Source organism: Phyllobates terribilis, unplaced genomic scaffold (genome assembly GCF_046119375.1).
Source record: "Phyllobates terribilis strain yellow unplaced genomic scaffold, ASM4611937v1 Scaffold_3__8_contigs__length_932513732, whole genome shotgun sequence".
Lineage (NCBI taxonomy): Eukaryota > Metazoa > Chordata > Amphibia > Anura > Dendrobatidae > Phyllobates > Phyllobates terribilis.
The window spans coordinates 913,307,571-913,322,699 of record NW_027362763.1 but is presented as its reverse complement, the minus strand read 5'-3'; positions in this window follow the sequence as shown (position 1 = coordinate 913,322,699).

Genomic DNA, 15,129 nt, shown 5'->3' with positions numbered 1-15,129 from the left:
CTGAACAAATGTTTCAGCAACAAGTTGTTTATTATCTTCTGTACAGACTGTTTTGGGTCGACCAATTTTTGGAGCATTAAGGATTGAGCCAGTGGCATTGAATTTGTCATGAATGCGGTAAATGGTTTGTCTCTTTGGGGCTTGAGTACCAAATGTTTCAACCCAATTTGCTCTAATGGTTTCAGCATTTTGAGATTTCCAATACTCTGTTAAAATCCATTTTCTTTGATCTGTATTTAAATTATTTGCCATTATGTGTTATCTGAATTATCTGAAAAGAAAACAGATTTGGGGGTGATCTATCTGTGAAACCTAGATCTGTGAAACTGGCTCAGTTGCCCTTAGCAACCAATGAGATTCCACCTTTCATTTTCCAAAGAGTCTGTGAGGAATGAAAAGTGGAATCTGATTGGTTGCTAAGGGCAACTGAGCCAGTTTCACTTTACACCATGTTGGATAAATCTCCCCCTTAACAACCTTATTACACTTTCTGTTCACCTACTTTTGGACCACCCTGTATATATACACTGCTCAAAAAAATAAAGGGAACACTTAAACAACAGAATATAACTCCAAGTAAATCAAACTTCTGTGAAATCAAACTGTCCACTTAGGAAGCAATACTGATTGACAATCAATTTCACATGCTGTTGTGCAAATGGAATAGACAATAGATGGAAATTATTGGCAATTATCAAGACACACTCAATAATGGAGTGGTTCTGCAGGTGGGGACCACAGACCACATCTCAATACCAATGCTTTCTGGCTGATGTTTTGGTCACTTTTGAATGTTGGTTGTGCTTTCACACTCGTGGTAGCATGAGACGGACTCTACAGCCCACAGAAGTTGCTCAGGTAGTGCAGCTCATCCAGGATGGCACATCAATGCGATCTGTGGCAAGAAGGTTTGCTGTGTCTTTCAGTGTAGTTTCCAGAGGCTAGAGGTGCTACCAGGAGACAGGCCAGTACACCAGGAGACGTGGAGGGGGCCGTAGGAGGGCAAAACCCAGTAATAGGATCGCTACCTCCGCCTTTGTGCAAGGAGGAACAGGAGGAGCACTGCCGGAGCCCTGCAAAATGACCTCCAGCAGGCCACAAATGTGCATTTGTCTGCACAAACGGTTAGAAACTGACTCCATGAGAGGAGTATGAGGGCCCGAGTTCCACAGATGGGGCTTGTGCTCACAGCCCAACACCATACAGGACGCTTGGCATTTGCCACAGAACACCAGGATTGGCAAAGTCGCCACTGCCGCCCTGTGCTCTTCACAAATGAAAGCAGGTTCACACTGAGTACATGTGACAGACGTGACAGAGTCTGGAGACGCCGAGGAGAGCGATCTGCTGCCTGCAACATCCTTCAGCATGACCGGTTTGGCAGTGGGTCAGTAAAGGTGTGGGGTTGCATTTCTTTGGAGGGCCGCACAGCCCTCCATGTGCTCGCCAGAGGTTGCCTGACTGCCATTAGGTACCAAGATGAGATCCTCAGACCCCTTGTGAGACCATATGCTGGTGAGGTTGGCCCTGGGTTCCTCCTAATGCAGGACAATGCCAGACCTCATGTGGCTGGAGTGTGTCAGCAGTTCCTGCAAGATGAAGGCATTGAAGCTATGGACTGGCCCGCCCGTTCCCCAGACCTGAATCCGATTGAGCACATCTGGGACATTATGTCTCGCTCCATCCACCACAGACTGTCCAGGAGTTGGCGGATGCTTTAGTCCAGGTCTGGGAGGAGATCCCACAGGAGACCATCTGCAACCTCATCATGAGCATGCCCAGTCGTTGTAGGGAGGTCATACAGGCACGTGAAGGCCACACACAATACTGATCCTCATTTTGATTTGTTTTAAGGACATTACATCAAAGTTGGATCAGCCTGTAGTGTGTTTTTCCACTTTAATTTTGGGGGTGACTCCAAATCCAGGCCCCCATTGGTTAATAAATTTGATTTCCATTGATGATTTTTGTGTGATTTTGTTGTCAGCACATTCAACTTTTTACAGAACAAAGTATTCAATGAGAATATTTCATTCATTCAGATCTAGGATGTGTTATTGAGTGTTCCCTTTATTTTTTTGAGCAGTGTATATATACATACAGTGGTGGCCAAAAGTATTGGCACCCCTGCAATTCTGTCAGATAATACTCAGTTTCTTCCTGAAAATGATTGCAATCACAAATTCTTTGGTATTATTATCTTCATTTAATTTGTCTTCAATGAAAAAACACAAAAAGAATTGTCCTAAAGTCAAATTGGATACAATTCCACACCAAACCTAAAAAAAGGGGTGGACAAAAGTATTGGCACTGTTTGAAAAATCATGCGATGCTTCTCTAATTCGTGTAATTAACAGCACCTGTAACTTACCTGTGGCACCTAGCAGGTGTTAGCAATAACTAAATCACACTTGCAGCCAGTTAACATGGATTAAAGTTGACTCAACCTCTGTCCTGTGTCCTTGTGTGTACCACATTGAGCATGGAGAAAAGAAAGAAGACCAAAGAACTGTCTGAGGACTTGAGAAACCAAATTGTGAGGAAGCATGAGCAATCTCAAGGCTACAAGTCCATCTCCAAAGACCTGAATGTTCCTGAGTCTTCCGTGCGCAGTGTCATCAAGAAGTTTAAAGCCCATGGCTCTGTGGCTAACCTCCCTAGATGTGGACGGAAAAGAAAAATTGACGAGAGATTTCAACGCAAGATTGTGCGGATGGTGGATAAAGAACCTCGACTAACATCCAAACAAGTTCAAGCTGCCCTGCAGTCCGAGGATACAACAGTGTCAACCCGTACAATCCGTCGGCGTCTGAATGAAAAGGGACTGTATGGTAGGATACCCAGGAAGACCCCACTTCTTACCCCGAGGCATAAAAAGGCCAGGCTGGAGTTTTCCAAAACTTACCTGAGAAAGCCTAAAACGTTTTGGAAGAATGTTCTCTGGTCAGATGAGACAAAAGTAGAGCTTTTTGAGAAAAAGCATCAACATAGAGTGTGCAGGAAAAAAAAAAGAGGCATTCAAAGAAAAGAACACGGTCCCTACAGTCAAACATGGTGGAGGTTCCCTGATGTTTTTGGGTTGCTTTGCTGCCTCGGGCACTGGACTGCTTGACCGTGTGCATGGCATTATGAAGTCTGGAGACTACCAACAAATTTTGCAGCATAATGTAGGGCCCGGTGTGAGAAAGCTGGGTCTCCCTCAGAGGTCATGGGTCTTCCAGCAGGACAATCACCCAAAACACACTTCCAAAAGTACTATAAAATGGTTTGAGAGTAAGCACTGGAGACTTCTAAGGTGGCCAGCAATGAGTCCAGACCTGAATCCCATAGAACACCTGTGGAGAGATCTCAAAATGGCAGTTTGGAGAAGGCACCCTTCAAATATCAGGGACCTGGAGCAGTTTGCCAAAGAAGAATGGTCTACAATTCCAGCAGAGCTTTTGACAGAATTGAATACTTTTGGCCACCACTGTATATATCTACATATATATATGTATATATATACATATATATATATATATATATATATATATATATATATATATATATATTTATACACTGTGTGTCCTGCTTAGTCTCTTACACACACACCAAATGAAAATGGCAGCCCCCAGTGGCTAAAGTAAAAATGAATAAATAAAAAAATATTAAAGTTGTACATTAAATTTTGTAATAAAAATAATTGATTTTACAATCAATAATTATTAATACAAAATTAAAAATGAAAAATTTAAGCCTTGTTTTGAAAAAAGAAACAAAATTACACTCTTGGAATTAAAACTAGTGATGAGTGAGCATACTCACAAGTACTCGGTACTCACCCAAGCATCTCAGTACCGAGGTTTCTCAAATCCTACCCGGAGCTCCCGGATCTGCTTGTTAAAGTACGCCACCTGTGTGCCCATTTTAGAAAGTCACCTACAGCTTCCGCTGCCCTTGCCGTGTTTCAGCAGCGTTTGCAGCTTCCGGCTCACAGACTGGTGTGTGATGTCCCCACGCGTTGGAACTCTACACTGCAGATGTTGTGAAGGATTTGTGAGCAGAAGAGGGCAGTTGTTGAGTACCAGCATCAACAAGGCCGTCAGTATTCAATTCAGACTCCACACATAAAACCTCAGGAGTGGACATGGATGTCAGACATATGTACCATCCTCCAAAACTTTGAGGACTCCACCAAGATGGTGAGTAGCGATGACGCCATAATTAGCATCACCATTCCACTTCTCTGTCTTCTGAAATGCTCTCTGCTCACAATCAAAGAGGATGCATTGCAGGCAAAGCACGATGAGATGGAGCAAAGAACCATACAGGGTGATTACACACAGCCCAGCCTCATCTCATCCCAACGTGGATTGGGTGACAATGAGGAAGAGGAGGAGGAGGAAGAACAGGAGCTAGTTTAATGCGCTATAGACGGTACTACCTGCACAACTGTCATACCGTCTGTTCAGCGTGGATGGTCAGAGGACAGAGAGGAGGAGGATGAGGAGGAAAGCATGGTCAGTCATCCTCTTGGTGAGGACATGGAAGTTTTGCCTGTTAGCAGTCTGGCACGCATGGCTGAGTTTATGTTACGCTGCCATTCCCATCACCCTCGCATTCTCAAAATTTTGGGTGACAGTCATTACTGGTTGGTGACACTTCTAGACCCACGCTACAAGGAGAACTTTATATCTCTTATTCCTGAGGCGGACAGGTCTACAAAAATGGGGCAGTACCAGAAGGCTCTTGTTGCGAAACTATTAAAAAAATTCCCATCTGAAAACACTGGTGGCAGAGGTCACAGTTCGTTGGACAACCAAGAAGTACAGGCGAGAGAGACACAACTCCAATCCAGCAGAGGCAGGGGAACACTGTGAAACTTCTGGGAGAATTTTCTCAGCCCCTCCCATCGCACAAGCGGAGTACTCTCACAAGGAGTGCAAAGTTTGGGAAGATGCTGAGGGAGTACCTTGCCGACTGTACCAATGTCCTCCGTGATTCCTTTGTGCCTTATAATTATTGGGTATCCAAGCTGGATACGTGGAATGAACTGACTCTCTATGCCTTGGAGGTCCTGGCCTCCCCTGCCGCTAACATTTTATCAGAGCGGGGTTTTTTGTGCCGCTGGTGGAATTATAACTGATAAGCGCATCTGCCTGTCAACTGAAAATGCTGACAGGCTGACTCTTATAAAAATGAACAAGGGCTGGATTGGGCCAGACTTCTCAACACCACCGAATGATAGGAGCGTAACATAAACTCAAATCCAGTGTCTTTTTTTGGGAGGTGTAATCCCATGCACCTCTTCACACCCACACATGGGTTTACGCTTCCTGATTTTGGCTATTTTCTCTTGTCCTCCTCCTTCTCCTCATTCTCATCCTCCACCACCATATCACCCGGGTGACCGTGGTCCGTGATGCAACACCCACATAATTTTTTAAAGGGTGTTTATGATGCCCGTAAAAAAAATTTTTTATACAGTATGTACATGAAGACCTCCCAGGGGTAAATGTTGTCAGCCCATACACTTAGTGCATGATCATTACAAGTATAGGAGACCCGCTCCTTTCTAATGGGAAAATTTTTTTATAAGGCTCTCTTCCATGTCTCTTGCAAGGGGCATTACAGTGCATCCCAATTTTTGGCAGCCCTTGCATTCACTGCATAGGCAAACACAATGAGAGACCCACTTCCTAATAATGGGAACATTGTTTTCACTAGGCCCTCTGACCTCCACGTCTCTTCCAAGGGGCATTGGAGTGCCTCCACATTTTTAGCAACCCTTGCATTCACTGCATAGGCAAACACAATGGGAGATGCACTTCCTAATAATGGAAACATTGTTGTCAGAGGCTCTCGGACCTCCACGTCTCTTCCAAGGGGCATTGGAGTGCCTCCAAATTTTTGGCAACCCTTGCATTCACTGCATAGGCAAACACAATGGGTGACACACTTCCTAATAATGGAAACATTGTTTTCAGGGGCCCTCTGACCTCCACTTCTCTTCCAAGGGGCATTGGAGTGCCTCCAAATTTTTGGCAACCCTTGCATTCACTGTATAGGCAAAAACAATGGGAGACCTACTTCCTAATAATGGGAACATTGTTTTCAGGAGGACCTCCTCTAAGTCTCTTTAAAGGGGTCTTGGGGTGCGTCCAAATTTTCAAAGTGGTATTGGGGTGCGTCCAAATTTAGGGCAGCCCTGCCACTCACTGCATACGCAATAACAGTATAGGAGACCCACTCTTTAGTGATGGGAACAATAAAACATAGCTGGCTGATGGCTCTCTAAGAATAGTGAGGGCCAACTGCTGGCCCTTTAAGAATAGTAAAGGCTGCCTGATGGCCCTATAAAAAAAAGACTTTGTGACTTTCAGAGTCCCTCCTTCATAAATCAAACACGATGTGTCTGATGATATCTCACACACCACCAGGCCAGATAAGGTTGTAAAATGTTAAAATGACATTTCCTGGTGAATGCATTTGTCACGATTGAAAGCAATGCAAAAGTGCAAAAACGCATCAAAAATGCTACATGTGAACATAGCCCAAGGTGTGGAGGAGCATTTTTGTTTTAGGTTATTTATTTTGCTTGATATACAAGTCATTACCCTGGAAAGGATGTTCCTTAACATATTTCCCAGGAAAATCCATATTGGTTTCGTTTTTGTATGTTTTATTGTGAGTCCGTAAAAGTGGCGTAATACCTCTGACAACGTTGTTGACAGAAGTGACCTGGGAGTCAGAAATGCTTCCAGGGGTCTTCCTCATGTTGTTCCCATGTCATTTGAGCACTGTTCCGAGTACCCGAGCATTTTAGTGCTCGCCCATCACTAATTAAAACCCATTTTTAAGGACTATTTCAATTAGTGTTCCTTGAGTTCTTCAAGTGCCTGACTTTTTTTAAAATTTATTGGGCAATAATTCTAAGCTCATGAGCAACATATAATGATTTTGATACAGGAACGTACTGTACTCTTGGAAGTAAATTTGATTTTTTTTGTTTGAGTAAGGAAGACTTTTAATTCTTTTTATTTTGATCCAAGCTCTATAAGTAAATATGCAGTTTTGCAAAAAAAAACTGAGTAATATTTTCCAAGGCCAAGGTAGCTGGTAATTTCATTGTTAACAACAGCTGCTTGTCATCAGCAAGTGTTGTAAGAGCACACTAAATGATATAATTATACAAAAAGTAATCTAGTAATAGATGGAAACCATGACATGGAAAATGTTTGGTGTCTTTTAAAAAATTCCATAATAAATTAAAATAATTTGCATGGACCATGTAAGAAAATGAGCCAGGTCAGTTGTTTTGGAGACCAAGAGTACTCTTTGTAAAATTGCATATAAGAAAAAATGTTCATATTGGTTAAAAGAAAAGAGAATTATGGAGCATACTGTTGATATCTAATGCACCATGAGATGCAAGGATGAGTATCTACACTATGCGTACATTTATTAGGAAAAATACTATTTTGACGTTCTTTAACCATGTTAATCTGGGAAACAAAGGAAATGTATCAACAATTTAATGAAGATCTTTCATCAATAAAAGGTTCAAACATATTGACATGGGATAACGAGTTAAATTTTAAATTTGACAGTAACCAACTTTTAAAATCTCTTGAAATAATATATGCTAGCGCAACTTGTGCCACGTTACAAGAAACTTTTTATAAAGTTTTTTCAAGGTGGTATTATATTCCTCAAAAACTTAATATGATATACAGTACTTTTCTCAATCTCCCCTTTGCTGGAGGAATTGTGGACGGATTGGAAACTTATCCCATATTTTTTGGAACTGCCATATTCTAAAAAGAATGTAGAGAGACATTCAAGACCTCCTCTTCAAGCTTACTAGCATGAATATTCTACTCACTCCCCAATTAATATTATTTTCAATTAGTTAGAAGAACTACTCATCATATTACATGTCATATACTCTTAACAGTTAAACATCTAATAGCAACTAAGTGGAAACATTCTATACCTTTTAACATAACAGAAATAATAGATAGAATTTCATTACATAATGCATTTGAGTATAATTTTGCAATGAGGGAAAACAGATTAAAAGATACTAGTTAAGGTGGAACCTATGGATTAATAGGTTTACACTAACTTTAGGTATAAATGAGTCCATTAACTAAGATTGGTTTAATGTAAACAGTATATTCAGATTGTATTAAAGAAATAATTATTTAAATTGTACTTGATCCAATTTATGTATACCTACTTCTCCCTCCCCATATATAGACAGTATATATCTCTGCCTTTACTACCCCTTTTTTCCTGTTTCCCCATTCTTACTCGTATACCCCATTATATTATAAAACCAATAAAAATATTTGAACAAGACTCAGCAGCTTGTTTTCCTCATGCAAAATGAGCCAAAAATTAGATTTAACTGACTCTGAAAAGTCAAAAATTGTTACAAGAGTTACAGAGGGATGCAGAACTGCTAAGATTGCTAAGACATTAGGGGGATCACATAACCATCAAATGATGTATTGCAAAAAGTCAATAGGGTCACAAAAAATGTTTTGAGAAAAAAATGCACATTATTTGTTAACGATTTGAGAAGAATCAAGCATGAATTGACCAAGAACCCATTATCCTCTAGTGCTGTCATATTTCAGAACTGCAACCTCCCTGCCCAGAAGTACAAGGTGTTCAGTGCTCAGAGACATAGCCAAGGTAAGGGAGGGGGTTGGACCAGATGACCCAGGAGGTCCCTTCCAACTCTACCATTCTATGATTCTATGATTCTATGATTCTATGAGGGTGAAACCTGACCACCACTGAATGGGACAAAGAAATTGAAAAGGCAAGACTGGGCCAAGAAAGAGGACAGATTTTTCAAAAGTTTGTTGACTGATGAAATGGGACTGACTCTTGATGGCTCAGAAGGATGGGCCCATGGATGGATCTGTAACAGGCACAGACCTCCTTTTTGACCCAGACGTCAGTAAGCTGGAGGTGGGGTGTTGCTATGGGCTAATATTGTTAATTATGAGCTAGTTGGACCTTTACGGGTTGAAGATGGACTCAAAATCAACTCCCAAACCTACTGACAGGGTTTAGAAGACACCTTCTTCAAAAAGTCTGCCTCTTTAAAGGACCTGTCAGCAGGATTTTGCTAAGTAAACTACAGGCATTGTCATGTTGGGGCTGTTGCACTGATTAATATGATACCTGCTGTGAAGAAACCCATCTTGTGGTTCTTGTGTAATCAGTAGAGATGAGCGTTGTTCTACTCGAACTGTTCGCCAATCTCAAATTCGAGCTGTTTTGGGCGGTGTTCGAGCCGTTCGGCGAACACGAACAATTTGAGAAAAATTCGGCTGTTCGAGGTTATGTTCGATAACTGTTCGTGCACCAAAATCATAACTGGATTTTTTCTCAGTAATGATGAAAATTAATGTTAATACGCAGTTTGAGTGTACAGCGGGGTGGGGGGAGGGGCAGGGGATGGATCTCTGCAGGAACAATGAAGATCTCCATTTTTTTTTCTCTTTCCCGCATTTACAGTGGGGAGGTGCAATCTGTCAGCCTATCAGCAGCGCACACACGGAGCGAAGTGCTTTTTTTCACACAAGCAAGGGCATGTGTCATTGGCAGTGTATGTCACATGTCCTTGCCCTATAAGACCAAGCTATTTTCCCCGTCGCCACCATTTTCTCACTGCTGCAGCTGCGTGTTAGACGGCACCGCTGTTGCTGTGTGCGCTATACCTTGTTAATTTCAAGCCAATTTTCGCACAAATCTACAGATAGCTTGGGAGTAGGGAATAGTTGTGATTGCAGTCCTTTTAAGGACTAGGTTACAGCATTTCCTACGACTTTTATCAGGGAGGTCTGTGCTCTTAACCGGTTCCCGACCGCCCACTGTAGATAAACGTCGGCGCTTGCCGGGCTCTGTGCAGCGCCGACGTTTAAAAACGGTGGGTGGTCTCGCAGCGCTCAGGACCCCCAGGGTCCTGCAAGCGCTGCGATTCCGGTGCAGAGCGTTAGCTCTGACAGGGGACATCATCGGGACCTGATTAGATCAGGTCCCAGTGATGTTAACCCTTAGCTGTCTTCTATATGCTGTGATCTATTGTGATCGCGGCATATAGGACACAGCAGGAGGAGAGGGGGTCGTCAACTTACCTCTCCGAAGACCTCCGAGTCCTTCCAGGACCTGGGGTTGCTATGGCAGCTGGAGGTCACATGACCGCCTCCAGCTCTGCCATATATGGTGTCCTGTCTGGCTCAGCTGCTGCTGTAGCCAGACAGGAGACTCTGACTGAAACAGTCAGGGAAGATCTCATGTAATGTAATATATGTCTATTACATTACATGAGATCAGAGATCAGAAAAATAAAAATTAATGTCCCATACAGGGACTAAGAAAAAATGTGAAAAAAAGTAAAAAAAAAGTTTTTAAACTATTAATAAAAAAATCACAAAATAAATAAAAATAAATAAATAAAATATTAAACCAATAAATCCGTATATTTTTACAAAACCAAAAAATGTACACATATTTGGTATCGCCGCGTCCGAAACAACCCGAGCTATAAAACTGTCACACTAATTAACTCCTTCTGTGCACACCGTAATAAAAATAAATAAAAAACGGAGCAAAAAAATATGCTTTTTCCTCATATTGCCAAACAAAAAGTGGAAAAAAATGCGATCAAAAAACAAAATAGAAATAAAAATGGTACCACTGAAAACGTCATCTTGTTACGCAAAAAAAAAGCCTCCATACAGCTCCATCAGCCGAAAAATAAAAAAGTTATAGCGCTCAGAATAAAGCAATGCAAAAAAAATATTTTTTTCTATAAAATAGTTTTATTGTGTAAAAGCGCCAAAACATAAAAAAAATACAGTAAGTGTAGTATCGCTGTAAACGTACTGACCCGAAGAATAACGCTGCCTGATCACTTTTACCACACGCAGAACGGCATAAAAAAAAAACTCAAAAAACAATTCCTGAATTGTTTGTTTTTGTTAATTTTACCTCCCAAAAAACGGAATAGAAAGCGATCAAAAAATGTCACGTCCCCAAAAATGGTACCAATAAAAATGTCAACTCATCCCGCAAAAAACAAGCCATCACATGACTCTGTCGGCCGAAATATGGAAAAATTATAGCTCTCAAAATATGGTGATGCAAAAACTAGATTTTGCAAAAAAAGCATCTTTTAGTGTGTGACAGCTGTCAGTCATAAAAACCCGATATCAATCTGGTATCTCTGTAATCACACCGACCCGAAGAATAAAGTAATCTAATCAGTTATATCACACTAGGAACGGCGTAAAAAATAAATAAAACCAATTCTTCACCTGCTACTGATTTGTTTATTATGTCCCCAAAGATCCCAGTAAGGCTCTGCCCACATTTATCCTGTGCTCTGCGCTGAGCACTTACACCAGAGTTTCCGTGTAAATCTCTGAAATACATGATTCAGCCGGAACCCATGACAGAAGATTCCCTGTAATGAGGCAGATATAGGCCACTGTGGACGCCGTCTAGCCTGGGATCCCACGGTGTCATTTGTTTTAGGCGTGCATAAAAGTGCGGTTGGCCACAGTTTTGTGCACTTCTGAAAAAAAGGACACCACTAAACAGAGGCCAGACGGTGTCCAGAGTAACTCTGCTGCCTCATTACAGTGAATGGATCCTGCAGGGGTTTCATCTGAATTACATCACTTGGAAATTTAGATGGAAACCCCGATGTAAGTGCTCAGCCTAGAGCGCCGGATAAATGTTACGTAAAATGTTCCCAATAAAAGCTTCAACTCAGTCCTCAAAAAAAGCTAGTCCCCACTCAGGTCCGTCATCTGTTAAAAATATAAGGGACTTCCAAGTTACTGGTAGCAGAAAGGCTCTGGAAAAGCAAAATGACCCTTGCCCCCCAAAAGAAATTCAGAAAATTTTGTGCTCCCAAATCCAAATGCCTATTCTACAATAATTTGTTCTCCAATTGTCAAATAGCACTCCGTCCCCCCCAGATCTCACCGTATGGCTAAGCGGTACGATACAGCCACATATGGGGTATTGACACTTTTAGAAGAAATTGTGTGACACATTTTGGCACCATTTTTACCCATTGCCCTGTTTGAAAATGTAAAATCTGAGGGTAAAACATTTTTTTGTGGTAAAAATATAATTATGATTTTTTCACTGCCCAATGGTATATATTTAAAAATTAAAAAATACTCACTACTTCCCTAGATGAATTCCTTGAGAGGTGTAGTTTACAAAATGGGGTCATTTGTGGAGGTTTCTGCTGTTTTGGCATGTCAGCGACTCTTCAAATGTGACATGGTGTCTGCTGCCTATCCCAGCCAACATAGCGCTCCTTTCTCTTCCGAACCCTGCCGTACACCAAAGCAGTGGTTTTCCCCCACATATGGGGTATCGGCGTACTCAGGAGAAATTGTACAACAAATTTCATGGTGCAATTTCTCCGGTTATCCTTATGATAATGCAAAATTAGGGGATGAAAAACATTTTTTATGGGAAAAATGTGAAAATTTTATTTTCACGGCTCAATATTATAAACTTCTGTGAAGCAGCTGGGGGTGCAAGGTGCTCACCACACATCTAGATAAGTTCCCTAAGGGGTCTAGTTTCCAAAATGGTGGCACTTGTGGGGGGTTTCCGCTGTTTAGACACATTAGGGGCTCCACAAATGTGACATGGCGTCCGCTAATTATTCAAACAAATTTTACATTCAAAAAGTCAAATGGCGCTCCTTCCCTTTCAAACCCTGCCGTGCGCCCAAACAGTGGTTTTCCCTCACATATGGGGTATCAGCGTGTTCAGGAGAAATTGCACAACAAACTTCATGGTGCAATTTATCCTGTTACCCTTATGATAATACAAAATTAGAGAATGAAAAAGATTTTTTGTGGGAAAAATGTGAAAATTTTATTTTCACGGCTCAATATTATAAACTTCTGTGAAGCAGCTGGGGGTGCGAGGTGCTCACCACACATCTAGATAAGTTCCCTAAGGGGTCTAGTTTCCAAAATGGTGGCACTTGTGGGGGGTTTCTACTGTTTAGTCACATTAGGGGCTCCCCAAATGCGACATGGCGTCTGCTAATTATTCAAACAAATTTTACATTCAAAAAGTCAAATGGCGCTCCTTCCCTTTCAAACCCTGCCATGCGCCCAAACAGTAATTTGCCTCCACATATGGGGTATCAGCGTGTTCAGGAGAAATTGCACAACAAATTTCATGGTGCAATTTATCCTATTACCCTTATGATAATGCAAAATTAAGGGATGAAAAACGGTTTTGTGGGAAAAATGTGAAAATTTTATTTTTACGGCTCAATATTATAAACTTCTGTGAAGCAGCTGGGGGTGCGAGGTGCTCACCACACATCTAGATAAGTTCCCTAAGGGGTCTAGTTTCCAAAATGGTGTCACTTGTGGGGGGTTTCCACTGTTTAGGCACATCAGGAGCTCTCCAAACGCAACATGGCGTCTGCTAATTATTCAGACAAATTTTACATTCAAAAAGTCTAATGGCGCTCCTTCCCTTCCGAACCCTGCAGTGCGCCCAAACAGTGGTTTTCCCTCACATATGGGGTATCAGCACGCTCAAGAGAAATTGCACAAAAAAATTTGGGGTCCATTTTTTCCTGTTACCCCTGTGAAAATAAAAAAAATTGGGTCTAAAGTAACATTTTTGTGAAAAAAGTTAAATGTTAATTTTTTTTTTCCACATTCCAAAAATTCCTGTGAAGCACCTGAAGGGTTAATAAAGTTCTTGAATGTGGTTTTGAGCACCTTGAGGGGTGCAGTTTTTAGAATGGTGTCAATGTTGGGTATTTTCTGTCATAAAGACCCCTCAAAGTGACTTCAAATATGATGTGGTCCCTAAAAAAATGTTTTTGTAAATTTTGTTGGAAAAATGAGAAATCGCTGGTCAACTTTTAACCCTTATAGCTCCCTAACAAAAAAAAATTTTGGTTCCAAAATTGTGCTGATGTAAAGTAGACATGTGGGAAATGTTATTTATTAACTATTTTGTGTGACATATCTCTCTGATTTAAGGGCATGAAAATTCAAAGTTTGAAAATTGCAAAATTTTCTAAATTTTCGCCAAATTTCCGATTTTTTCACAAATAAACGCAAGTTATATGGAAGAAATTTTACCACTATCATGAAGTACAATATGTCATGAAAAAACAGTCTCAGAATCAGGGGAATACGTTGAAGCGTTCCAGAGTAATTACTTCATAAAGTGACAGTGGTCAGAATTGAAAAAATTGGCCCGGTCACGAAGGCAAAAACAGGCTCTGGCGCGAAGTGGTTAAATAGATCGGTTGTGGGAGTAAAGACTAATTGTAATTGCAGTCCTTTTCAGGACTAGGTTACATGAGTTCCTATCAGTTTTTGCCAGGCAGGTCTGTACCAGTGCTGTGCAAGTTTTTTTCACAGCATTTGGCTGAATCTAGCAAAGCTAATCCTTTTTGGCCTATTGCAGAGTGTGTTAGTCAGTGGAGTAGCCTATCTGTGTTGCAAGATATACCACCTGTGTATAGAATACCAATTTTTTTACTGCACCTAGTGAAGTAAAATCTTTTGGGCATAGCATCATTCTATTAGTCCATCTATACTGACCTCCATCAGGTTGCAAATTAAAACTAATTTTTATCTGCATCTACAGTACCTCTGAAAAAATATTTGGGCTTCTAGCAGTGTGTGGGACTTGTTCTATTAGTCCATCTATACTGACCTCCATCAGGTTGCAAACTGAATATATTTTTTTCTGCATCTACCTCTGAAAAAATATTGGGCTTCTAGCTGTGTGTGGGTCTTGTTCTATTAATCCATCTATACTGACCTCCATCAGGTTGCAAACTGAATATAATTTTTTCTGCATCTACCTCTGAAAAAATATTTGGCCTTCTAGTAGTGTGTCGGACTTTCTCTATTAGTCCATCTATACTGACCTCCATCAGGTTGCAAATTCAAAATAATTTTTTTCTGCATCTAACGCCAGCCAATAGTTTTGGCCTAATACCACAGTTTGGCCACTCAGCTCTGCTCGGTTACCATCCATTGTTTTTTTGTGCAAACAACTCCAGAGTTGTGAATTAGTTAACCACCAAAATGAGTGGAAAAAGGCCTGCTG